At 40.5% G+C, this 25,822-nt stretch overlaps 1 long non-coding RNA gene across 3 annotated transcripts in view; it reads left to right on the top strand.

Annotated features, from left to right (window-relative positions):
- The window catches only part of LOC138118863 (uncharacterized), a 136,640-nt gene that overhangs the window by 96,462 nt on the left and 14,356 nt on the right, over positions 1 to 25,822 (top strand). For all 3 annotated transcript variants that reach the window (XR_011155309.1, XR_011155310.1, XR_011155308.1), the window contains exons 2-3: positions 16,156 to 16,374; positions 17,378 to 17,536. This is a non-coding gene — a long non-coding RNA (uncharacterized lncRNA). The remainder of the gene's footprint in view (positions 1 to 16,155; positions 16,375 to 17,377; positions 17,537 to 25,822) is intronic.

Genomic DNA, 25,822 nt, shown 5'->3' with positions numbered 1-25,822 from the left:
AAACTCCCTGGGAAGTACAATCTGCAAGCACAGTATCTTGACATCCTCATAAAAAAAATTACCTTGGAGCGACCAAGTCAAAGGTTAGAGCTGTTGAGAGTTTTAATCAATAATATATGAGTTGGATGAGCAGTATACTGTACTTTGCAGTGCACAATCAATAATACATTTTTTATGGTCACCTTTTTAATCTTCAGAAAAACTACATCAAAAATTTCACCCTAGACTGCCCACGAGAATCAATAATAGAGAAAGGTTGCCTCTTCCCCCTAGTATAGTTTAATGAAAAGCATAATGAATTTATTTCCTAAATAATGCTACAAATCTATTATACATTGTCTGGAAATACCAAGTGGAAAATAGTGTTTAATATAGTAATAGAGTTATGAATTTTCAAAAACTAGAAATGCAAAGTTTAAAGTTGCCATTGTAACTCTTCGGTTAATTTTTAATATATAAAATCAAGGAAAACGGAGTCTGTGTAAATCAAGCTGAGATTATTATTATTATTACTATTATTATTATTATTATTATTATTATTATTATTATTATTATTTACTATTTCTATTCTTATAGTGTGTAAAATCCTAAAGAAAGAGACCATTCCAGTCTACAGGGCAAATGACTCTCTCTAGTTTCCACTGACTTTAATGGTTTCACTATTACCTCAAGACTGCTTCTGTGAATGGAAGCCTGGCACTAGCTTGGAATCTATTTGTAATCTAATGTGTATAATTTTCAGTAAAATGGACAAAAGTTTTAAACTTCACTTTTTCTACTGAATCACTTAGCAAAGTTCTATACTTTTGAAATTTATGTGCATTTATAGAGAATTTGCCATAATACTAAAAGAGGGATCAAACTTTCCTTAATGCCAGCTGACCACATTTCTATTTCAGGCTTGAAGGCATTAAAATTCCTGCTTGCTGAATCACAAAATGTATTGCTTTGTTAGCAGTACTTCAGATCCCCATGGACTTCTGCTGCTGTTTTACTGCATCACCAATTATTTGTGATGTATTATTAATTATATGTGATCTATACTTGCACCATTTCCATGGCTGTAGTGGTAGCTCATTTAAAAGAGAAGGAGATTACATAAAAAATGGCTTTTTCTTTCTTTTTTTTTTTTTTTTTTTTTTTTTTTTTTTTTTTTTTTTGTTTTCCCTGTGGCAAGTTTCCAGTTGGGTGGTATAAAAAGATTTTTATCCCAGCTGTTATGAAAACACTGTTGTGTGCATGTCCATGCCTGGCAGGAGCAGGCTATAGGACATGCTCACACTTTTCTGGACAATGACTGGGGAGAAGGTTGGAAATGCAAAAGAGAGACTTCAATCTCAGTGTTATCTTATTTTTCCTTCTAAAAGAGAAAATATAATCTTTGGTCCTGAACAAAGATTTTTAGGAAAAGAACAAATATTATTTTCCTACAGGGATTGTTGTTCTTTTGAGCTACAGTGTGTGAAAGGCCAAGAATTGGTCCTGGTAGAGCTGGGATGGGGGTACATAGGCAGTGTGTTCTTTCTTTGTCAGTCTCATTTTTTTCAGTGCTGTTTTGGAAGGTGCAGCATTCAGACTCTGCTAAAATCCGTTTCAGATCACCAGCACAACTTGTAGTCACTAAAAATTCCCTTTGTGTGAGGTATCTATGTGTGCTGGGAATAGCCCTGCTGTTGTAACATAAAAAGATGTTTTCTGTATCCAACAAGATATGGGATACAACAGCAACAGGAAGAAAATGGAAAATAGGACAAGTGAATTCTGCCACTCTACTGTTATCAAAACCCACAGAAACCATGACCCAAGGATCCCTCAGCAGTGTGTCTGACTGCAAATGTGAGGAGATTGGTTTGAGGTTTAGGCTGTTTCTTGGCCAGCTCTTGTGGAAACCTCCCTGTGGAGAGCTGAAAAGCAGAATTCAACTTCACAAACACATCACAACAGTTGTTCCAGTTTCTACCGTGTTGGGATTGGTACCTTAATATAAAGCTGTATTTCCTTATCACTGCTCACAGCTATGTCACTTCCCATGCACAATAAGTTTTGCAAAATCCTGTGCAATAGGCAAGTAAAATTCTAAGAAAGCAAATGTAAGTGTTGCTGAAGGTAGGAACTAAAAACAATTAAGATTTTCTCACAAAGTAATTTCCCTCATTTGCCGTCTGCTTAATCGTCTCTGAAACTCCTTCACAGGGATGTAATGACAATGTCACTTTTCATGCTGTTTGTCTCTTTGAGAAAGCATCCCCTGGTTGGAACAGACCCATCTGGGGCAAGCTCGTGCTGATGTCTCAGACACCAACAGCAGTTAAATCTCAGGAACAGAGTCCAGCCTCTCCCAGCTGCGGGAGGAGTTCATCCCAAGCCCTGTGTGGCAGCCCACACTTGTCCTGCCTCTCTGGAGGGATCGCTCAGGGAGTCACTGCCCTACCAGTCAGGAGTGAAACCCTAGGGCTCCTTTATGTGGCTGGAGAGACAAACACCCCCAGAGTGTGACTCAGACTCCAATCTGCTAATTTTCTGGAGGTGTCTGCCTATCTGCATTTACTATTGAGGGAGTACAAAATGACTAGTCTCCTAAATTAGGTATTCTGCTCAGATGTTTCAAGGTGGAAGAATGAATCTGTATCTAAGCCCTGAACGCCCTTATAAAGGCTGAACTTCTTACCATCGTTATCCAGCTTGGATAAAGTCAGCCTCAGTGTGCTGGCACATCAGTCTGATTGTAGCAGGGAAAGTGCAAGCAGTGAGAGCTGCATGTCCATGTGGCTCTGGCTGGACACAGGCAGTGGTGACAGCCATGAAAAGGAGCAAAGTTGAGAACAGGTGTGTCTGCTGTTGAAGTTGGGCAGGGAGGTGAAAATCTGACATCCTGACATAGGTAAATCTGGTAATTCCCAAGAATGAGAGTTTCTCACGTGATTACTTTAGCAATCTATTACCTATATGTTATTTCTGTTTTGTGATTAAATTTTCTACTTGTGTGGTGCTGAGCCTAACCCTGTACTCACCAAGGCAGTGGAAGTCACAGTCAGCTGGTGCTTTGCAAGACAAAGACCTTGATAAGATGCAAAGAATTAACAGTGATTATTTCAAAAAAGTATAAATTTTATTATGTGGGTGCTTGTTCATGGTGGATGCAAGACTTTCTCCTCTTATTAAAAAGGAGGAAGTCAGTAATTACCAATATCATCCTTAAAAAGAAAATCACAAAAGTCCTTGATGTATGTCATTCTGTAGCTAAAGGGGAGTAAAATATGTATTTAAATACAGCAGTAAAAACACTCCTAATCCTGAAGGTTAACCAAATAGTTTGGAAGTTTTTGTCAGTTTTGGGTTTTGTAGGATTATAAAGTTTATATAAAGAGTAACTCAGTTTGTCAGGCTGGATGGAAACTTGAGAGACGCCTTGCTGCTTTGCAGAGCTCATGGCTGACATGGCTGCTATCCAAAGCATTACTTTTAAGTAATGGCAAGTCTCTCCCTATAGTCCCTCTGTTTTCTCTTTTCCCCATCACAGTTGTTTTCCTGACCACATTCATCATTGGTAATAATTTTTTATCTTCTTAAAAATGCTGACCAAGGAACTCTCCCTTGACTGGCATAGCTCTCAAGTGACTCTCCACAGTGATTATCATGGAATTAATTGTTTGACTCCCTCAGGAGGAAGACCCTTGGGCTGACTTTCAGCAGAGTTGTGTTATTGTTATTATTGCATGCCAACAAATTTCTGTGGGGCTGCATGATAGCAGTAGATGTCATCTGAAAGTAGTTTGCAGTGGTGTTGCTTTTGTTTCATTGCTGTAGTGCTGGTTAAAATTCCTCTCAGCAGCACTATTGCTTGATTGCTGGGTACTGAAAATTCTGGAGAATTAGAGTTGTTTGAGTGTTGTGGATAGACTGTGGTGATTCAGCAGATATTCTGCCTTTGTTCTTTTAGCAGCACCCCCACATGAAAACCTACTTTTCCTACTTTGCCCATGGAGAGACAACCTATTTTATTTCTTTTAACCACCTTCAAATGACGTCTCCTGAGACTTCTTTAGGGGGGAAAAAAAGACCTATTGTTAGTTATAACCTGCTCTCTCACTGAGGTATTTTATGAAACCAAGGGCTGATGACTTCACTTACTTCTGCCTTACTTTTCAATCCTAGCTTTACATTCTCTAAATGAGGGAGGGGAGGAAAGGTTGAATAATGCTGCTTAAGTACTTGGGGAAGTAGAAAGATGGCAGTGCTAGATCCAGAAACTTCCTGCTGCGTTTTAGTTGTGCATGCAGAACCTCGACCTCTGAGGAGAGTGAAAGGGTTGAGGGTTGTTTCCATCAGCACTGTGCTCTCTTGGGAGGGATAGGTGTGTGGTCCCATGTCAGCTTCTAACTTGGAGCAGGACTTGCCTGTCAGCTGAAGCTGATCTAAACACCCACTGCTGTGGAAGGGGATGGTCTGCTACAGCTCTGTGCTGGTCTGCACTCCCGTTCTGTCATCTGTGCTGCTTTAGTGGCCAGATTGTTCTGAACCAAGAGCAGCTCAGTGGTCTGGCTGAAACTAAACCTGTGCTTTGGGCTTGCTTTCAGTGGTTGCTCACCCCCATGCTGGGGAGGAGGTGATGCTCTGCAGGTTCCTCCCATGTGGTGGAGGGAGGACAGACCTGCTCGTTCACCAGGGTCTTATATCTGCTGAGACTGCATGAGAAACTGCAGATTTAGGTGTCTGAAGTGGGAATGCTGACTCTAAAGAGCCAGTAGGCACAAGGATTCCTTTCAAAGCTTTTCCAGTGTAACTGTCTTCAGCAGTAATCTATTAATAGTCCACTAATTTAGAGAAGTACCAGTGGCAATTAACGTTGTGAAGTGACACCCATTCAAGGGTGGAAAGGCTTATTCCTGCAGTGATGATGTTATTGCACAGTGCAGCTTCTGTTCCTATTGGTATGTTCATGGAGTACTGGACTTCATCGGGAGCTGTAAAATCTGTATCAGGTGAGGAGTTCCTTTTATTTTTTAGTAGTTTTCTTGTCAGATGTTCCACAGTAAAACTGTATGGTGAAGGAGGCTGAGCTGCCACGTCACAGGAAAGCTGTCCCCCCATTCCTCCCTGTGGAATCAGGGGTGCTGGGCAGCAGAGCTCCTTTGGAAAGTCCTTTGGGAGAAGCCTCTGTGGCCTGAAGGTCCCAAAGCTGCTCAGAGACGGTGCCATGGTGCACTGTGTGCTGCTCCCATGGGTTCTCACTCCTTTCAAATACACCCTGATTCTCCCCCTACTCCCACTTGCTTGTGTGACTCTCAGTGAAGTTGCACATGTAGGGAGACCTCAGAGCTGACTGGCAGACCAGATCCGGATTACAATGCTCTGTGGATTTTGCAGGCCAGATTAAAGTACTTGGAGGGATCAGTCTGGCTCATGGGCTGTATTTTTGACATTCTTGTTGTAGAAAAGTATTAGGAGTTGTAAGAAGGACTAATGTGAGCTTATATTTTACAGTTTGGTGTGGTAACTGCTTTGTTAGGGAAAGCAGAATTTGGAGAAGTTATACTGTTTTTGTCTGTTGGGTTTTTTGTTGCAGCAAAAGCCTGTAACATCTCCTACATTGAACAGCAAACCTCATTTTCCCCCTTATAACCATTCAATTAGTCTCATCTCTGCTCCCATTTTCCAAGCAACTTAACAAGATGAGAAAAATCCTTCAAATTGCGCTTATAATACAAACACTGCCAGTGAGCCTTTAGCAGTGAGGAAAGCTGATGGGACAATCTGCATTTACAGAAAGCTGGTTAACAGCAAATGCATTTCAGCTGATAAATGGCAGGTAAAGGCATGTGTCTGCATAATATAGTTATCACCTGTAAAATGTTTTCCATGTAGAGATGTTAATGTATCTTGCAAGGAAATGTGACTATCTTTTTACTTCTGAGGCACAAGGAAATTGAAGGACAAGTCTGGAGGAGCTTCCCAAGGACATGCTGCCATAAGTGGGAGAGTCTTGTGACTGTGTTGGGTGTCTTCCATCTTATCCATCATTGGGGAATCAGTCTTGAACAGGTTTTGTGAAATGTTGTGTCCCCTTTGCAGTAAGGAGCTGTTACTGGTTGTACTGGGTGCAATGAGAGGCTTCAGCTCAGTGTAGGTTTCAGGGGAAGCCCCGTGGAAAGCTGATTCTCCAGCAGCATGTGGCAGCAGTCTTCTTTCTCAGGCTGAAAATGGGATGTGCCTGGAACAGTGCCTGGCCTGGGGGAGAGAGGTCTCATTTGAAGGCACCTTTCTTTCCCTCCTCTCTATTTTCTGTCTGAAAATTACAGCTTCTTGGGGGAAAAGGCTTGTTTGGTTGAGGTTTTCTTAAATGTCTTGGAATATTCAAATAGCTTGGATCACTCTCCAGCTGGTTAATAGGCAAACAAGCACATCCAGCTGGTCAGTGTATGTGTGGAGCTAGGAATGATCTGTAGGGAATGCAGGATTGCCTGGCTGGTAGCTGGGGATGTGCTGAGCAGATGGCAGCATTGTTGCTGGGGCAAGAACATGAGACAACTAGAAACACTAGAGGACATTGTAATCAGAAGGGACAGGGCAAACTGTGGTACAAAAATGACAAAATAATTTGATAGAGGTCAAACCCTATAGATAATGTAAATTCATTAGCTCTGCTGTTCTCTCATACAGCAGCAGGAAAAGTTTAGAACTGACCTCAATTTTTTGGATAGAAGAAAGGTAAAACCCCACCGAAAAAAACCCAACAAAAACCAACCTATCCAAACCAAACCAAAAAAGCTCAGGCTGCAGTCAGAGAATTATCTGTACCACCGGTTCTTGTATTAGTTCTTAACTTTTATATGTAAATGTATATAGATATTTTGGGCAGATTTTGTAGGCTAGGTTAAGCAGGGTGAATATCATAGCCAGTGAGGATAAAATAGTATAAAAGGAAGGTTATCTTGACATTTGCATCACCATCTTATGTGGAACTTGGCATTCTGCTGGATTTCATCTTTGTCTTCATTGCTTCAGTCATCAAATTTCTACTTTTTAAAAAAAGAAATTTAGGGAGAATGTGGACATTTAAATTTAGCATTAGAGGTCATATGACAACACTTCTAATGACTTCAGCTATTTACCTTTCTGCTCTTAAACTCTCTATTTAACATCTCTGAGAACACTTGTTGCCCTATCCTTTGTAGATGCCAAATTTTACACAGGTTTCAAAACTTTAAACACATTATTTCTGGTCCTAGAAGGCTTATCTGTGGGCTGCTGGACTGTGGATGGGTGTCAGGCGTTGAGTTATGATGTGTTTTATTTCTGTCAGAGTTGGTTGCCAGCACTGGCACCGGTTTTGTCTGTACCAGTTTCTGATTAAACACTTCCAGATCGTGGTTAAATTCACTCATCAAAAATGAAAGGCAAACCACCAAGCTAACCAAGAAATTGCTAATCTTCTTCCCCAAACTTCTTCTCCCCCAAGCCTTTCTGCTTCTCCCTTCTCTGTGTTTGGAGGAACCTCCTGTTCTTCAAGCCAGGTCCCAAATTCAGGAGCTGTTTCTGAAACCTGGGGAAGAGGGTCTGTCTGTTGTGATTGTGTCTCCACTAAAGCAGTGGGATTGCAGTGTCCTTTGGATCAGTCTGTAGTTCCCAGCCAATTTAATTTTGCAAAGTTTTTTACTTACGTATTTTAAACCAAATACTCACTTTGCTGAAAGGAGACTGAGCTTTGAAAAATAAGATGGAGTAGTCCATGGGAAAATCCTTACTGAAGTGTGGCACGGCTGTCAGGTCCAGAATTTGTTTCCAAATGTTAATTTGATAGATCTGGGGTTGGAACTGCTCAAATTGCTAAAATCTTAGAGAAGAATTGTAACCCTTCAGGAGGGACGTTCTAGTCTGACCATTTCCTTTCCAACAACACCCTCCTTTGATGTGTTTGCCATTGCAGAGAGAAGACTTTGCATTTGCTACCCTCTCATGAATTGGTGGCTGTGGATGCTTTTTTTTTTCTGTCTTGCAACTGAACACTAAAAACTTGTCAAGCTCTTAATCTCTTTGCACCAAAAATAGCTTTGATTGTTGCAGGATACAATTCCTGCTAAATGTGTGATATTAATATCTTTTTTTTTTTAATATGTCAATCTTAGCTAGAATTTCCTTGAGCAAAGAGACTGGGACACCAATGGGGAGAAAGTTAGGAAAGGCATTTCTACAGATCAGATGAAATGCTTAAAATACCTCTTTAAGAACCTTTTAAAATTTTAAACCATTGATTTGCATTTTCAGCTTAGTACAGGCATTACTGGAGTCATCACAGCAAGCCTTCTTGAAGGGCAGTGTTAGACCTTTTATTTACAGAATGCAGTTGGGTCACTCCCCTCCTGAAATATTACAGACCGAATGTTTGTTGCCTTGATTTATAAAGAATTATCAGGAATTACACACAACTCAGAGTAGCTACACACAATTCAGTCTGTACTAAAGGTCTATCTGCTGCAAAATCAAGGCCAACATATTTTCAATGCTGGTTTCAAAAGAGATTAAAAAGCATCTACAAAATGGGTTTTTCCTAAATTAGGATTTGGGCTGGGATAAATGACATTTAGGTTACTGCCTCAGGACACACCTGAAGTGTGTGCAGCCACTTAGCACCTTAAGCCTTATTGAGGGTTATTCCTTCCAATAATAAAAGTGAGTTCGTGCTACCAGAGTGATAAACAATATCCCCCTCAGTGAGCAAAGAGATTAACAATACATGACATTAAACGTAAGATGCACAGAAAGGAACAGCACACTCACTAACTCCTCTGAGCTTTATATTAGCTCAAAACATAAATTTTGTTGCTAATGGAAATCTATATAAGAATTAATTAGGGAACTTCACAAGCAGTCAAAACTCTTGTATGCCATTATAAATTTATCATTGCTGAAAGGATCTATTTCTGCTGTCAGACATCATGCTTATGTGGCAGAATGTGGAATAAATAATCTTCTTCCTATATAAAGAGCTGGAAAAATGTTTGGAAAACTTGTTTTTAAGAAGCCAAACGTGTTTATTTTCTGTAAGGCATTGGTGATGAAACAACCAGCTAGTATGCTGCCATTCAAATATTCAAACAATTGCAGCAGATCGCTTGGTCTCCACAATCAAAGACAACTTGCACAGGGGCGTGTTGGATACTGCAGTGGTTGTGCCTGTCCACGGGTATTTCCCACAAAAGAGAGATAGAAGCTGGGCTGGGAGTAAACCCCTGCCATCTAAGTTCTTAGGCAAAGTCCTCTTGGACTGCACGACCAACTTACCTTTCCATTCATCTTTATATGAATTGCATTAACCATAAACAATTGCTTTCTTCAGTAGTGTTCTAAGCTTATCTCACTAATTTTGGTGCTGTAGTATTAGATGTATAATTAAATATCTAATGCTATCAAGACACTTCGGAAAGCCAGTACTTTGTATTTCCTGTTATTACACATAGTTAAACATTCTGTGCTACTACATATTTCAGGAACTCAACAACTCCACCCCTAACAAGTATCAGAATAAGTGATAGAGGGAGGGGAATTGCATATGCTTCTCCTGTAGTGGCTGACATTCAAGGCCCAGCCAATATGAAAATCTGAATGCTTCAGAAGTGTTTTTCCTGCAGTATGTTCTTTGTTACTAAAGTGGCTTCACTGGCAACTGAGGGAAATCCCTTTTCCCATTCTCTGTGCACTCTTATGTACCTTGTGTAGCTCAAACACCATCACAGATACCAAGACATTCAAATTACTGGAGACTGCACAGCACTACTGACACAAGCTCCTGTGGGACCTTGCACTTGCTGTCCCCACAAGAGCACTGGCTTCTCTACGGTGCCAAGAAATACAGCATGAAGGGCTGTTGAGGAGTGGTGAAAGTGGGAGCAGGAAAAGGTGATGAAAGAACTGCTGAAGGGCCCAAATTTAACTCTCTGAGGGCTGAACTAGCAGGAGTGGGTCTGTATGTGGTACTGCAGAGCCTGGATGTGTGTGCTGGGCTGTGAAATGAGAGCAGGGGGGAGGAAGGACTGGGGACCACAAGCAGTGGGAACGTGAGGGGCTGTCTGAAGGAGCTGACTCAGGGCAGAGCCCTGGGGAGTATCAGCAGCCACTGTCCCCACCATGAAAGGGCTGTGCCTGGCTATTCACAGTCACAGTGGCTACAAAGTGAGGACCAAAACACTTTGGAGAAAGGGATATTGTAATTTTTTCTTTGGCTCTTGGAGTGGACACTGTTATCCTGTTGTTTTAAGCTTTGAGGAGCCTCAGACAGGTAAGGACTTAATGCTGTCAAAGGCTCCAGTCAGAGTCTTTCCTAACTCTTGGGTCATTTTGCATCAGATACTCTCATGTCTCTGTTGCATCATTTTACTGACAAGCCAGATTTGCCAGAAATTCACACTTTTGCTGCACATCTTTCACACACACACTGTACTGTGGGTGTGATCCTCATCCTGCCTTGTCTGCTGTTTTTACCCATGCTGTATGTCACCTTAAGCACACGATATTAGACAAAACTTCTTAGGAGCAATATTTTTTTTAGGTAGCAAATCTGTGTGGTTTAATGTTATCATTTCTAACTGAACGTGATACATTGAACTGTGTGAAGCTATTGCCCCATAAATACCTGGCAGTGCCTGAGATGTGCTTATTTGGGGTTCAGCTTGCTGCCTGCTGAGCAGGGGCTTTCTCACACACTCTTCTTGTCATTCTTTCATGTTTCATTTTCTTACGATCCCATGGTTGGTTTTTTTTTAATGCCATGAAGATGAAGTCCTTTCCGTGATAAAAAGCCTTAGAGCCATCACCAAAGTGTGACTTTGCTGAAGTTAATCTTTTGTATCACTCTTACCTGTTTGAAATATTCCCCATTTTTGTAGTGAGTTCTTAATGTGGGTGTGATGTGTATGAAACAAATTCCTCAGGGGGACATCCTACAGCCTCTTCCTGGGTGCCCCTGTTCCTACAGACACTGCTACCAAGACCGTACACAGCCTCCCTTGCAAAAAATCAAATGCCAGCACTTGTGGGTACACCTGCATTGCTCAGGGTTACCCCTAAAAAATTAAATTAGAAATTCAGTTTGGATAATAAGACAATCTGTATTTCAGTGATGATATTGAAACAGTGGCATATTTTCTGGAAGAGATTACAGTTCTTTTTGAAGAAGAAAGGCTAGACAAATTTCTGTTGGGAATGGCTAGGTAGAGTTGATTCGGATTTGGGAAGGGCCTGGGTATTTTTTGGAGGTCACTTCTGTCCCATAATTCTTCATTCTGTGCTTCATCATTTCACAGTCTACCAAAATGCAATAATCCTAATGGAGGCTGTTAAAATATAAACCTGACAGGTTTCTGTGAATTAAAAGCCAGGCAGAAGATCTCTAGAGAGAGGGGGAAAACAACTCTGAAAACCTTGTATTCAAAGATGGGTCTGCACCTGAGAACATTAACACAATATGAAAGCCTGAAAACATCTGCCATCAAGTAAGATCCAGGAGATCTGTGTGAAACCAGATCTGTGTGAAACTCTAACTACAACCTGTTCTGCACATGCAGGAGCAGCTAAAAACATGTGAAGATGTTGAAGAAACTTGAAATTAAGGGGCAATGACCAGTGGGAAAAAGATTCCTGTACTTTGATTTATATATTATTTTCTAATGTCTGAGAGTTGAAATCTTGAGTGGCTTTTTAAACTCAATAATATTTATGAAATGGGTTAATTGAATTATTCAAGTTCCTGAATTTTAAAAACATTTGATTTTAAATTTTGATCATGTTATGGGTAAAAGCTATCCTGGCATAAAGTGACATTGGGGGGAAGAAGGGTGTGAAGGAAATTACATTTTGCTGTTATATTTTAAACATGGTAGCATGAAATGTTTTGACAATCCCTAGCTTTTATTAGTTTAGGTATTCAGTTCTAATGAAAAGCTTAATAACACACCTTGACCAGCTCTGCAGAGAAAACACAGAGGCTGTAAATGTTACAGAAACAGTGTTAATGAGTGAAATTAGAAAATTAAAACTTTGTAGGGAAGGGGAATAGCATGCACACCCTGCTGCCTGCTCATTGAGTGGAAATAACAATGCAGCCCCTCTAAAACAGACAAACATGCCGAGGCTGGGCTGAATTGGAGTGTGGAGAGTGCAGGTTCTTGCAGGCTTTGGACAGCAAATACATCTCTTTGGATGGTAGATGGAAACATGGCTGGCAGATCCAAAGCAATGCAAATTGGGGGAAAGAGTTTTAAAATGCTTGCACATGAGGATGTGTTCAAAATGGTTGCAAGAGTCATAAGCTCTCGTATGGTTGAGGACCACTTAAATATGTTTTCTGAATTAGAAGATGTAAAAGAGTAAAAAAGCTATAAAGTGAGGGAGTAGGTTGTATTAAGGAGATAATAATGTAGAAATTTGCTAAAATGAGGAAGTAAATGAACAATGCTATATGCTTCTTTCTCTAACTCATCTGTGATGGCGACAGAAATACTTAAATTAAATTGAATTAAAATGAGCATATCTTTTTATCCAGTAAACTGTTTTCCAATTTTCCTTACACAAAGCTCACCTATTGCACAGATCAGAGGTGATTTCTTCATAGTATTCTATGCTGGCTGTGCCTGAGGCTTGAAGAACTCTTGATTTCTTTAGGAGTAGTACATTAGGTGCTTCCATCAATGTATTTAGATGTGAAGGGCAAATAGGCTTGATGAGGATGTTATACTACATGCCAGTTTAGGACTAAGATATGCACAATTCCTGTTTTACCATCCAGTATCTCTTTGTATCATTAATGACATCTCCAGAATTTCAAGTTTAGTGAAGGTTTTAAGTGGAAGATGTTTTGATATTTACAAGTGTTAAACCTGATATTTTTGTCCCAGATTTCCCTTCCCTTAAATATATATCTACTGCTTACTCTCATGTTTTTTTCCATCTAAGGTGGAAAATGAGTTTAAAAACTCATCTGATGCTGTGAGCAGAACAGGAATCTGTGTCCAGTGTATTGGTTCAGAGTGAAATTTGACTGACATTGAACTGGGTGGTCCCTCGTGATGGCTGAAAGCGACTACTAGGAGGACAAGAAGACAAGGCTTCTGAAGTGTGATTCCCTCTGCTGATTTTTAATACAGATATTTTGTTCACTGATTGAGTTTTCAGGGAAATCACACCAAGTAAAACTTTTGGGCTACAGACTTTCCCAGCCTTTAAATAGTTATAGACCTAAAAAATATCTGTTTAATCACTCTTAGCATGGTTTATACTTTGGCTCTCCACAGAGCTGCTTTTATGTATTCCTGGGGTCAGAGAGGGATGAATAGTCCGTGACATTTTTCTTATGCTAAACAGACAAATATATTATGATCCACCATCACCGGGAGCCCTGTCTGTAGGTTCTGCACCAGCTGAGTGTCGTGGTGTGCAGCCTGTGCACGCTGAGGGAGCTGCTCCTCCATGCAAAGCCAGGGACAGACCCAACGTTTGGTCCTGCTCACTTGTCCCAAACAATCAATTTATCTGTGCAGCCACACTGATGCTCCAGATAAACTTGCTGCATTAATTATATCTGCCCTGAGCTTACAAGCTTTTAGAGCTATTTAGAACATAAATTTTGCAAGCTTGTAAGCCAGCAAGGAGTTTTTCTTCTTCCAAGGTATGCAACTTGCAATTAAATTAAACTGCCAGGTACTGATCACTACAAAAACTCTCCTTCAGTCTGTGGATTTAAGGTAAAGGACTGATATTTCTAAGTTATTGAGTAAGTACCAGGGAGTGCTTATACTTTAAGGCACTTTGTGTTGGCAACTTTCTGTCGCTCTCAAGATGGGACTTAGTCAAGTATGTTCTTGCCAAGGAATGTGACAGAGACATTTTCTTCAATGTACTCCTTTACAAGTTAAAAGCATGGACTGAGATGCATTATGCACATGTGAACCTGCTCTTTGGTCTAATGTGCACTATCTTGGTGTTGTGAGTAGCCAATGATGGAGTACTTGGGCTCTGACAGAGCTGTATAATTTTAAAAAATGCCTACTAATCATATACCACAAATTCTATTTTAGAATGCAGCAGTCCATGTAGTGGTGCCTGAGTGTACTTAAGGAATGCATAAGGTCTCTGTTTGCTCCCTCAGGATGAGGTGAAATGTGTAGTTTGGGAAACCTGAACTGAGAATTTGTGAAGAGATGTCACAGAGACAGGATTATCCCTGACCCCATGTTAGAAAGTATTTCCTAGGAAACTGAGTATAATTCTGTGGGATTCTGGATGCTTCCTTCTGTGTTTCCTTAAACTCAGTCTGTGTGTGGATAGCTTCCATCACCGTGCCTGAATTTTTATGTTAGTAACCACACTTACTCAGACAGGGTCTTTAATTGGAGAGTTAATGGTTATGTAGGTGTTCCTGATGAAGTAGAAAGGAGAGCTTTTATCCACCATTGTTTTGGGTCAATAATTAGTTTGTGGTCCACCAATGTAAAAAACCTACTGAGTTTCTATTCAATATCTATTTTTGATGAAAGATTTCATTGCTGGTTGAAATTTACTGGCTTCTGTTTAACCTCTCCCAGTGGTTCAGCTGCTATAGGAGAAGAATGTAAGACATGTTATATTGCTCATTACTTACACACATACATATTTGAATATTTTTGTATTTCAGTCCTATCTGTTGTAGGGACTTTGTTTTAAAAAGTATCTTCTTATATCAAGCCACATCACACTTCTTGATTGTTCCAAACATGAGTTCTTAGCAAAATAAATGGCAACAGAGCTATAAACTGAACTGAAGAGAATTGCTTTTAATAGAAACCTTCAATCTCGAGTTTTCTGCAGAGCACTTGTGGAAGACAAAATCTGGAAAATGATCCAGGCTGAGACAGCCCCAGAAAACACCTGTGCAGGGACCTAGAGCTTGAATGCCATCGGTGTCTCCTGTTAAACACCTGACTGAGCAGGTCAAGCCCTTGTGCGCCCCAGTGTAGAGTGTGAGAGTTTCTTTCATGTGGGGTAAGCATTTATGTCTCTTTATGAAGGGATGCTGTGAGCAGGCAGTGCCAGAGAACTTTGCTCTCACAAAGGGCAGCCTCTGCAAAGTGGGGCAGGGTGAGTTGCAGGAGTTACTGCAAAGGCAAACCTAGCTATGGCTCCTTTCGTCTCTGCTGATTTCTCTCCTTCTCTCACCCCTCACTCCCAATGTAGATCCAATTCCTTAAAGCAGCTGCTTGACTTCCAAAAATGCTCAACCCTCCTGTCTCCTACTGAGAGGAGGAAACGGTTACTATGGATTCACTGCACAAGAACAGATGCATTTCAATATGTTGGGTACTAACCACATGGTTACTGCTTCAGGTTTTTTAAGTCCAGAATAGGATTGGCCCATGGATAGCACAGATAAGGCTGCCCTGGCTCTGAATTCCTTGCACGTCATTTCTGATACTATAGAGGGTGCCAGTGAAAAATAACAGGAGAGGTCTGAGTCCTCCTTATTCTCTTCCTTTCCTGGTGTTTCACCGGATGTCAGACTAATTAAGGGCCCTAAGAGAGGGTAACACATTCAGATGAGCCAAAGGCTCATCTGGGACTGATCCTACCCTCAGTATATAAAGAAATAGCCAATGGATATATGTGGGTTAGGAAAGTGAGGGCTGGGAAGCTATGGCAATTTACAGCAAGAGGAAAGGGGATTTTGGTGATTATGTTATTTACCTGTTAATATATTGCAAGCTATTAAAGAGAAAAGAGTGCACATTGTACATGGGAGTTGAGATAAACTAATTTTCACACTTTGGGGAAATTTGAGTGGGGATGTGAACGGTGTAGTTTGAGCCCTCCTCTATGTGCAATCGTTAGAAGCATTTTGACATTCTGCCCATGCAATCCTATTCACTTCAGCTCATTTCTAAAACCTGATTCTGTGCTCTGGTGTATTCATTCTGAAGAGAGTCAGGGTGGACTGGGAATAGTTTCTGGATCTTTTCCTCCATCACTAACTTCTATAGGGGCTCTAAATAGAAATGTAGCATACTTTGGAGAAGCACATGAAATGTCAGTTCTACAGTGCTGTCATTCATAAGAACTCAGTGATGTTATGGTAGTCAGTTCTCTAAAATCACACTCATTTGGCATTTCTCAATTTTTTCATCTTTGCAGAAAATGGTGGCTGAGAATCAACCTGTCTAATTTGAGTGAGACCTTCCATTAAGTGAACAAATAAGCTCTCTATTTCTGATTCTCATATCTTGAAAGGTTTTGAAAAGTCCTTTTTTTGCTAACATCACAAGGCTTTACAGTTTAGAAAGCCTAGAATTCAAAGCTTCATCTACATTTTTAATCTACAAAAGTAAATCTTCTGCATATCTAAGATTTCTGGTAAGTGGGTCTCTTATTTTATCTTCCATTATTTCTTTTGATTGGAGTTTTACTGCTGTGATCTATAAAGTAGCACAATTTATTTTTTTCATATATGAAAATGTGTTTAAACACTTGTCCATCTGCAAGGACATTTATTTTGTAGTCATCTTTATAAATCAACCCAAGTACTCTAAACACAATAGCAGGTGAATTTATAAGTGCCCTCAGTGGGGATGCAAAAAGATTTGAATAAATCATAGAATTGCTTAAGACTAGAGGTCAGGCAGAAAGAGGCAGAAAGTAGGTTATTGGAGAGATCTCTCTGGGGGAAGAATTAACATAGGTGTTTCCAAATAATACAGAAATATGCCAGTCAGTGTGTGGGACAGGTGTGCCCCAGGCAGAGTCACCTGCCCTGGAAGCACCATGAGGACAAGTGCTCAACAATCAGCCTGTGCCCAGGTTTGGCACTGGGTCTGCTGGGCTGGCAAGGATGGTGACAGCTGCCTTGCAGGCTCAGGGCAAGGGACGTGTGCGGCTCGGGCACGCGGTGGCTGCGAGGAAAGGGAATTATTGTTCTTGTCTGTTTCTGACAGCTGCTAAAGAGCCTGTCCTGGGATGCTCTGGGAGGTTGTGCTGCAAGGAACAGTGTCTAAATACAATATTTCACTAGGCTGTCCCTAAGACGAGGCTCATGAGCCCACGAGGACCAGCCCTGTGCTCTCTGGGAGTGGCACAGCCAGTGCAGCCTATGCCACGTGTGTGCAGGCTCCCTGTGTGATTCTGGTCCTGTGCCACATGTAATACATCCTCATCCTATGTTTCAGAGGTACAGGTTTGTCTTGGCTAAATTCCTCCTTCTACTTAAGTTATATCTTCTCTGAAAAATTGTTGGAGAGCAAGAGTTGGCACCCAGATTTCTTTATTTGGATACCATTTAATTGACTAGTCACTTTTGACTTTCTATACAGCATCACTTCCATGTGTGACTTTCTTTTCATTCTTTTTTTGACATGAACAGGATGTGATATGCTCCAAACAACATCTGAGGCTATCAAAACACAATGAATAATGTCTGAAAAATAGAAAAGAAAAGGAAAAAATGTTTAAAAGATTTAGTTGCAGTGAAAGAGCATCTCCTCTTCCTACATGATTCTTGGCCTCTGAAGATTACCTACAGGTGAGCATAAGAATGATCAAAAATTGCCCTTTCTTTGACAGTCAGGACTTACTTCTGTGTCTGGTAAAGCCCTTTGCACATTAATGCCCTGGCCCTTTGTTGGCCTTCCCTTTTTCTGTGGCTTGGGCAGGACAGCTGTAACAACTTCACTGAAATGTCCAAGAGCAGAATAAAATCAGTCTTGCAAAGAAATGTTAGTTTCTTTATCCTTGTGGGATTGTGCCTATATACAATAGAAGGGAGTTCAGTGTTCCTTACTGGTTACTTAGAAGATTACCTTCCAGCAGCCTCAGTTCACTGAGGCACTTAAGCATGGATTTAATTTTAAGCACAGAATGAAGTGAGAGCCAGTTGTCAGCTCCGTGCTTTTCATCTCCCCAGCTCAAATTATCTTCCTTGCTGCTCTGATCATATCTTCCACTTACATATTCTCAGTCCTCTATGGCTTCCTATCTTGTCACATGTTGCACATACCTTAATCTCACCTGAAAAATGCCCCCCAGTTCTTCCTGTCTACAGGGATTTGCCTCACACAGAGACAGTCTCTTAATCCCACTTGACACTGGCGAATTCCCTTGACCTGCAGCACATTCCCTTGTCTGAGCACAGGGCTGCAACTCTTCTTCCCTTGTCCCTGTTCCCCACCCCACCACGAACCTCCTTGGTGGTCCATTGCCACATCTGCCAGCACTTTCCCAAATATATTTCTGTCCTTATTCCTCTCACTCATCTCCCTGTTCTTTATCATAATTTAATCTGAATGTATGATGTGGCTTAAAAAACTCCAGAACAACAGGTTTCACAAAGAATAAAATTCTTAAAGGACAGGGTCAATATTTTTTGTAAGAGCTGTGTGTGCAAATTCAGGTGCAGAGGTCAGGTACAGATCTGAGCTCCAGCTGGCTCAGGGTGGTTCATTCCTGGCTCTTGCATGGAAAACAAGTGTATTGTTTGAGGAAAGAAGCCCCGTGGAGAGATACCAGTGCACACAGCTTCTGTCATTTGCATTTTGCTTGCTTGTTAATGTCTGTGGATACTCCCTGTTAGAGCTGATTGGAAAGACTGATTACACCAGTTTGTTATTGAAAGAAGATATTTGCAGAGGACAGCAATAATAAAAGCTATTAAAGCTTTGATACATCCCACTTTTCAAAACTGCAAAAAATTTCTCCCTTTCAGATTTTTTGGTTTTCATCTTTTTTCATCTTTTCAATTTTAACATAGTAAAAATAGTAAAAACCCTGGTGAATGACCATTAAGATTTTTATTACAACTTTGATGCTAGAGGACAGAATTTGGTCCTTCATGAAGTTGTACTACTATTCACTACCAGTAATGTAGTAAATCAGTTCACTCTTTTATGATAAACTGCACTTTAATTCTTGCAAAGCACTGCAACTTCACTCTACTGAAACACTTTTTCTCTCCAACAAAGCTAATTTCAAGTCATAACTTGAATAACCTTACTTTGTTTGTTGCATCACTTGTTTTTCAGTAAGTGCTGCTGGGATTTACTGTGACTTGTTAACATTACTTCCACCAATTGCCTGTTTAAATTGTATTATTCAGATTGCAACATGACTGAAATGACAGGAATTAAAAATAGATTCTTTTCTCTAGGGCTCAAGACCTGGAAAGATAAAATAAAATGCCTTGAACACTTGTTAAAAGCCTGGATTAATTCTAAAATTCATAAATAAAGTGATTGCAGCAATTAACTTCATCTCTCTTAAGAGACACTAACTCTACAAGTTAATCTCTGAAGGTTCTTTGGAAGTATTGCCCACAGTCATTTCCAGGCACGAGGTCTCAGCAGAGTCCTGTCCTACTTGAGAAGTTCAGGCTCACTGAGGCAGGATGATTTCCAACTTATGCTCCTAGGAGTCTACATTTGATTTTGCTGGAAATATGCTATGGGAACAAGAGCCAAAAGCAGTTGTGGTACATAATCATTAGCAAAGGCCTTTATAACCTTTTTAATAAGTCAGCTCTGACCGCATTTCCAAATGTGTCACTGCCATGAGCAAGTTACTTTGTTTGTGAGAGTTAATTCAAAGCTGGTAACAAACTACTGGGACAGTTTTATCTGAGGTTCTGCTCATAAATTTGAGAATGCCCCATTTACCAAGTGACCAGTTTTACTTAAATATTTTTCAAACACTGCCTTAGAGAATTAGAAAGACCAGGAGAGGGTGAAGAGTTGCCATTTCTGTTTAAAACACGAGTGAGAGGTTTTTAATGATCTTTAGTCTGCAGCTCCCACGGGGTAACTCAGTATCACAGCAATGTTCTATTAATTAGCTAGCTTGGATAATTGAAGCCATGGTTGCATGCAGTTCAATGTGAGTGACAGAAGCTGCTCAAAAGGCAAAATAAAATGTATGTGATACAAAGTTGCTGAGGTCCCTGTGCCTCTTCAGCCTGTAATAGGTGCTAGAGCTTGCTGTTTAAAAATTGGCTCACAGCTGTCCACAGAAGTCCATAGAAGATACCTGAAAGCTACTGGTCATATACTTCACTCTAGAAAAAGGCTTAACAAATAAATCCCAAAAGAGCTGCAAAGCTCCATACTATAACTGAAGAAGCAGCTTAAATGTTTTGTAGCAAAGGAACAAATGCCTGGCTTTCCTGGCAGAGGCAGGAGGCAGATGCACACCTTCACATTTGCTCCTGCTGTGGAGTGAGCTGGCCAGTCCCAAGGCAGCTCTCGTCCAGGAGCCAAGGATCTGCAATGCAGAGATGAGTATCACTACCTTCAATTTTACAGATCAGAAAACTGAAACACAAAGAGGTAAAATGAATTACCCCAGATCTGTTTTTCCCATGGTACTGTCATTTATAAAACTGGAGCTGGTCCATGCTAATTCTTTATCCAGTTGGCTCTGAAGCTTTCTGTCCTGTTTTATGCAGCACATCTTTAATCACAGGTGATATATTCTGTGACAGAGCCTGGTTGGTTTTGCATAGTGGGTAGATAGAACAATAAAGTGAGTGTGTAAGGACTCAAGTGCAGCTCCTCATCACAATTACTTGGCAGTCATGCCTTGAGCTCAGAACAGCCTGAAAGATAGTCTAATTCTTACTAGATTTATCACTGGTAAAGATGTGATTGCTGATCTCACTGCAGGTTCCTTCTGGTTTTTAAGTGATTATTTTGCTTAAAGGCATGAAGTGTCCCACTACTTTCTATCAGTTATAAATGCTATTTTTCCCCTAGGACCCAGTAGAACTTGTCATAGATGTTTTCTCTGCCATTAGGTTCTGGGAGGCCGTTCTGGCTCACTGTATCTATAGCACTCTCAAAAGCTTGGGTTTAGTTACATTTCAAAAACAGTTTCTCTATTTCTTGTAAACCACAAATTCCCTTGAAGAACATTAATTCTCTGCAATTTTCCATGTAGATTTTATCAAAATGTATAGCAAACACAAAGTTAAATTCCTCTTACAGATAAAAATGAAGGACGTATGGTTGAAAAGGACATATGGATACAAAATGTGCATATTTATACAAGCATATTCTGATCAGCTGAGATTATCCTTTTCTTTCTCTTGTGACCAAAATGTGATAAGATGCAGAGGATAGTGTAGCTCCTACACAGCCAGATATGAGCCTTGCAAAAGACATTAGGAAGATTTCCCTGAGCCTTGGATCAGGTCTTAGTTGCTGGGTGCACATCAGTGAGCAGTTTGGGCTAACTTTAACCATGTGTAAACCCCTTGTAAGCAGTTGAAGACACAAAATATTTTCATTGTAATTTCATTTCCATTTTGAGTGTGTACTAAATGACTAAATAAATAAATAAAGAAACCTATGCAAAATAAGCTTAATGAAAGAAAAGAACTACCTGCACAATGGATTCATAAGGAGATGATGATATGGACAGAGAGGTTTGCCTGTTGTTTCTGATTCAGTTCCCAGGGAAATTAGTAGGAGATCACTCTGTTTGGATGTGAACTGTGCTAGTCACCTTCTCTACCAGCTTCTGAGATCCTCAGCTAATGTGTAAGTAAACAACTCCACTAGTAAATAAGTGTGCTAGAGCCTGTAGAGTTACATCAGCTACAAAAGATGAGGATCTATTCCTGAAGCATCTGCCCGTAACATCAAATATTCAGACAGCCCAACAGTTTAGCCCTTTGAATTTCAGAATCTCATAAAGATAAATCTCATAAAGTGTTCTGCTGTCAGGTTGTAAACGTGGTCTGTGTTTTTCTTGTGCTGCTTGTGTTTTCTGAGAGGATCATTTTCATAGTTTAATAAAGAACATTCAGGTCCATGATACACCTTCCAGCAATGCTATTTCAATATACTGAAATACCTCATCAGTGGCAGCTTTGGATTGAAAATGGGCTTTTGTGGATCATGGGGAGTATTAAAAAGATGTTTTCTTGTCTGTATGTTCAACAACTTTCTAACTTTTCTTGTTTCTATCAAGTAGCATTGTAATTTCTTGTGTTGGTAGAGCATTTTACAAATCACTAGGATTTTAATTTTGTTCCTAGTTTCTTAAAAAAAAAAAAAAAAAGAAATTAAATGCAGCCAAACAAATTTGGAAGATTTGCACGCTGTTATGGGCAATAAGGAATATTTTGTAAGCAATTTCTGCTCTGTTAATACCCAGTAAGAGTGTCCATGTATATATTGTATGACTCTCATTTTATTTCCTTTCTACCTTTAAGTGTTGTTATTTTTCATAAGTAATACGATGTAAAACGCCACTCCTCAGTAACAGAGAGGAGAAAAAGAAGAGGTATTAAAATAATGAGCATTTTCTGGTGAAGCAGAGTGTGTTGCCAGCTCCCATTCCATGGAGGGTGAGGGCTTTCCAGTTCTCTCTTGTTCTCAGCAAAACCTGTGGGGCTCAGTGGCTCCTGCACTGCACCATCCTGGAGATGTGCTGTGGCTGCTGACAGTTGTATGTGGAGTGCTGGGAAATCTCAAGGAAAATAGATTTATAAGGAATCTGAACTCCTGACTGCAACACTTTGCATCAAGGTGGTCTAAGCATTCACGAGCTCAAAGCTCAGCTCGGTATTTAAGTAAAACAACCACAAGCTGTTATTTGGAAGAAAGGTATGAATGAAAAGGAAAGAGCATATGATAGATGCCATCCATCCTCTCTCCCTCTCAAGCTGAAATCTGTATTTCCCTGCCAGGCCCCTTTCTGGGGACAGGCTGGAATGGGCAGGGTTCTGTGGCTTGGGGGCTGGTAGGCTGCTGAAGGTGCCACAGGTCAAATCTCTCTTCTGCACTAGATGAACACAAACCTTCCTTATCAGTTCAGCCATGAGATAGCAACAACTGTCCTGTGCAGGGCCAGGAGCTGGACTTTGATGATCCTTGTGAGTCTCTTCCAGCTCAATATGTTCCATGATTCTATGATCCCAAGGGTCAGCAGTGGATTTATGGTAAAGAAAAAGGGAGGAATGGTATGGAGCTTCTTTGCAGGAGGATACTTCCAGTACAAGCTTCTCCTTCCAGAGCCAGCACAGGGTAAGCAGCTGGTAGGAAAGATAAAATCAGAGAATACCAGGCTTGAGAGGCAACCCAATCCTCCTCCTCCAAATGGGATAATTGCACCAGTCCTGACAGCTGTCTGTCTAATCTGTCTTCAGAGATCCCCAGTGATGGAGACCACTCTGCCTCCAGGTAATCTATTTTTTCATATCCCTTTCCATGAAATAATTTTCTTGATACCTATCTTGAATATTCTCTTTAGTGCTACTCAACCTTTTTGACATACAAAGGAAAAAGATTGTTCTTTCCTTGCTTTCATAAAGAGCTCACAGTTAAGCACACCCAATCTTTTTCTGTTTGATGTTTATTTTGCAGTGCATTGTGTGTACTGCTAAGGATATGAAAACAGTCTGAATCCACCAGCCAGCTCAGAAAGTGTCAGCCAAGGATGCTAAAAGGCCTAAAAGTTTGGAGAAGTTTGGACTTGAATTTACATGACAAGCTTTGGCCTGGGTCCAGCTGTTGCTAAAAACCATTCTGGTGTGCAGACAGTAGCTTTAACAAGCTGGAGAGATGGGCTGCCAGCCAAGCTTTGCTGGGCACAGGCAGAAACCTGTGCCACATGCTGAATAGGAAGTGCATGAAAGACAGAACACTGATGTCCAGGGGCCCTGGACATACAAACAGGTCATCTTGGGGCTGGACAACACCCAGAGAGCCAAGTAACATTTGGTAGCTGACATGGACACAAGCACACCTTGAGACACAAAGATACTGTGTCACACCCTGAAATGCCACAAAATACCCCAAAAGGCCAGGACACACTCCTGAGAAGTGATCTTGGTCTCTTGGGACTGCAGTGTGAAGCTGTAAAGTCAGTCTCAGTCCCAACTCTTGCCCCTCAGATGTGAATATACAAAATATGGAAGCATATTGTTTGCTATCACAACTCATCTGTAAAGCTGATGTTTCTTTTGGGGAATTATTCATGCTAAAGTTCACACTTCAAAGTAAACAATAATTGTCATTTGTTCCCTTTAAAAACAAAATGAAAGCTGGAAATCAAATTAATGAGTACATTTCCTCAAGGGAAGAGACAGAAGAGGGAATATGATCTTTTTGGTATATTTGTAGCAAATAGTCTTAGGCAAACATATTGATTCCATGCTATTTTCACATGGACTTAGATAAGAGGGATACAAATGACAGTAAGGGGAGTAAGAGTAATTGCAAAGCAGGCTGGGACAGGAGAAAGAGTACAGAGGGGCTGAAATGAGAAGACTGTAAGGTCTAGAGGGTGAATACATTCAGGCAACAAAGACAGCAGCATCCAGAAGGGAAAAATAGTCCATAAATTTGTAGAAATTGCAAAATCCTGCACCACCAGAAAAAGCCAGGCAGGTATTTTTAGGGCAATACAGTAAACACAATGCTGAGAGGCTTGGCTATATGTCCTGCATTATTTTTGTAAACCTTGTTCTGCATCTGACACGTCTTGGTGTGGGCAGGCTGGGAAGGCTGCAAGGAGAGGCTGAAACACATTAGGTTTTCTTGTGGGTCACTGCTTTGCAGCCTCCTGGTTAAGACTTCAGTGAGCTCCTATGACTCCACAGAAGCCCAGAGCAGTTGTGTTACAAATCACTGTGTGATTTATCACCCAGACCCATTTTTACCTACCTTGGGTCAAATGCAGGATGAATGGGAGCCTCTAAGTGTTTATGAATAACCTGGGAAATCAGAGCCCTGTGTGATACCCTTCTGGGACTCACGGGCTGCTTTCCTATGAATAAATTGAATGGTGCCAAGGCCCATTCCCAGGCATCAGACCTGAGCTGTGTTGCTGCATTTCCAGGATACTCCTTTTGACTGGTCTGCCATAGAGGTGCAAAACCCTCTTTCGGCTGCTTTGGATCCCACAAGTCTGTCCATCTAGAAGTCTTCCACATGAAATATTTTGAACTCACTGACCATGATTTTCAACAATAATATTTTGTCACATAAATTTCTGGTCTTAACTGACTATATGCAATATTTCAAACTCAAAAAATACCTATTTTGCATTTACGTCAGCCACATAAACACTGATGTGTGGACCTACTTTCCTGTTTATTGTTACTGAAAGTTAAGAAAATATTTTGAAAAATGATACAAACATTTTGATTCTTCATACATATCTCTTCTTGGAAATTCCTTGGATCATTAATCAATTATTGGTACTTCCCTGTACCGGACTATTTGAAAAACTATAAATGCATTCTGGACTCAGGCTTCATCAAGACTTATCATCATCAGTTCAGAAGCTTGTACCCAGGGCTAGTGCAATTACTGTTATGAACTTTGAAAAGGGTAGTTGAATGCTATAGCCTTCATTAAGTTTTGATAAATGCATTCACTTCAAGTTTGTATCCCAAAGACGTTACTTTGGCTTGGCTAACTCCAGTGAAAATGCTGCGTGTTGGATTTCTCAGGATGAGTATCTTGGAAGGTAGGAGGGAAACACAGGTGTTATTTAGATTTTTTAATTTATTTATTTATTTTAATGTTAAAGCTGACAATTCATGACATATCTGTGCTCATTCTATTTCCTAGTTCCTAAAAGCAACTCCCCCCTAGATCCGATTGGGGATTAAGGGTATGGTGTATAAATCGTTACATGACACGATGCTGGATAATTAAACAGCTGCTTTGCACAGAGCTCCCTCATTCTGTGATGAAGCAGATGTTTCATCTTTCTGCTGATTTCAAGTGTTCCTCACTAACATATAATATACATCAGCATTACTCACAGCTTTAATGTGTTGGTGCCTTGCTAAGTGCGGATCAAAGCC

The sequence above is a fragment of the Aphelocoma coerulescens genome, chromosome 14 (assembly GCF_041296385.1).
Source record: "Aphelocoma coerulescens isolate FSJ_1873_10779 chromosome 14, UR_Acoe_1.0, whole genome shotgun sequence".
NCBI lineage: Eukaryota > Metazoa > Chordata > Aves > Passeriformes > Corvidae > Aphelocoma > Aphelocoma coerulescens.
The sequence above is the reverse complement of the archived record's forward strand: the minus strand, read 5'-3'. Positions and strand labels throughout refer to the sequence as shown.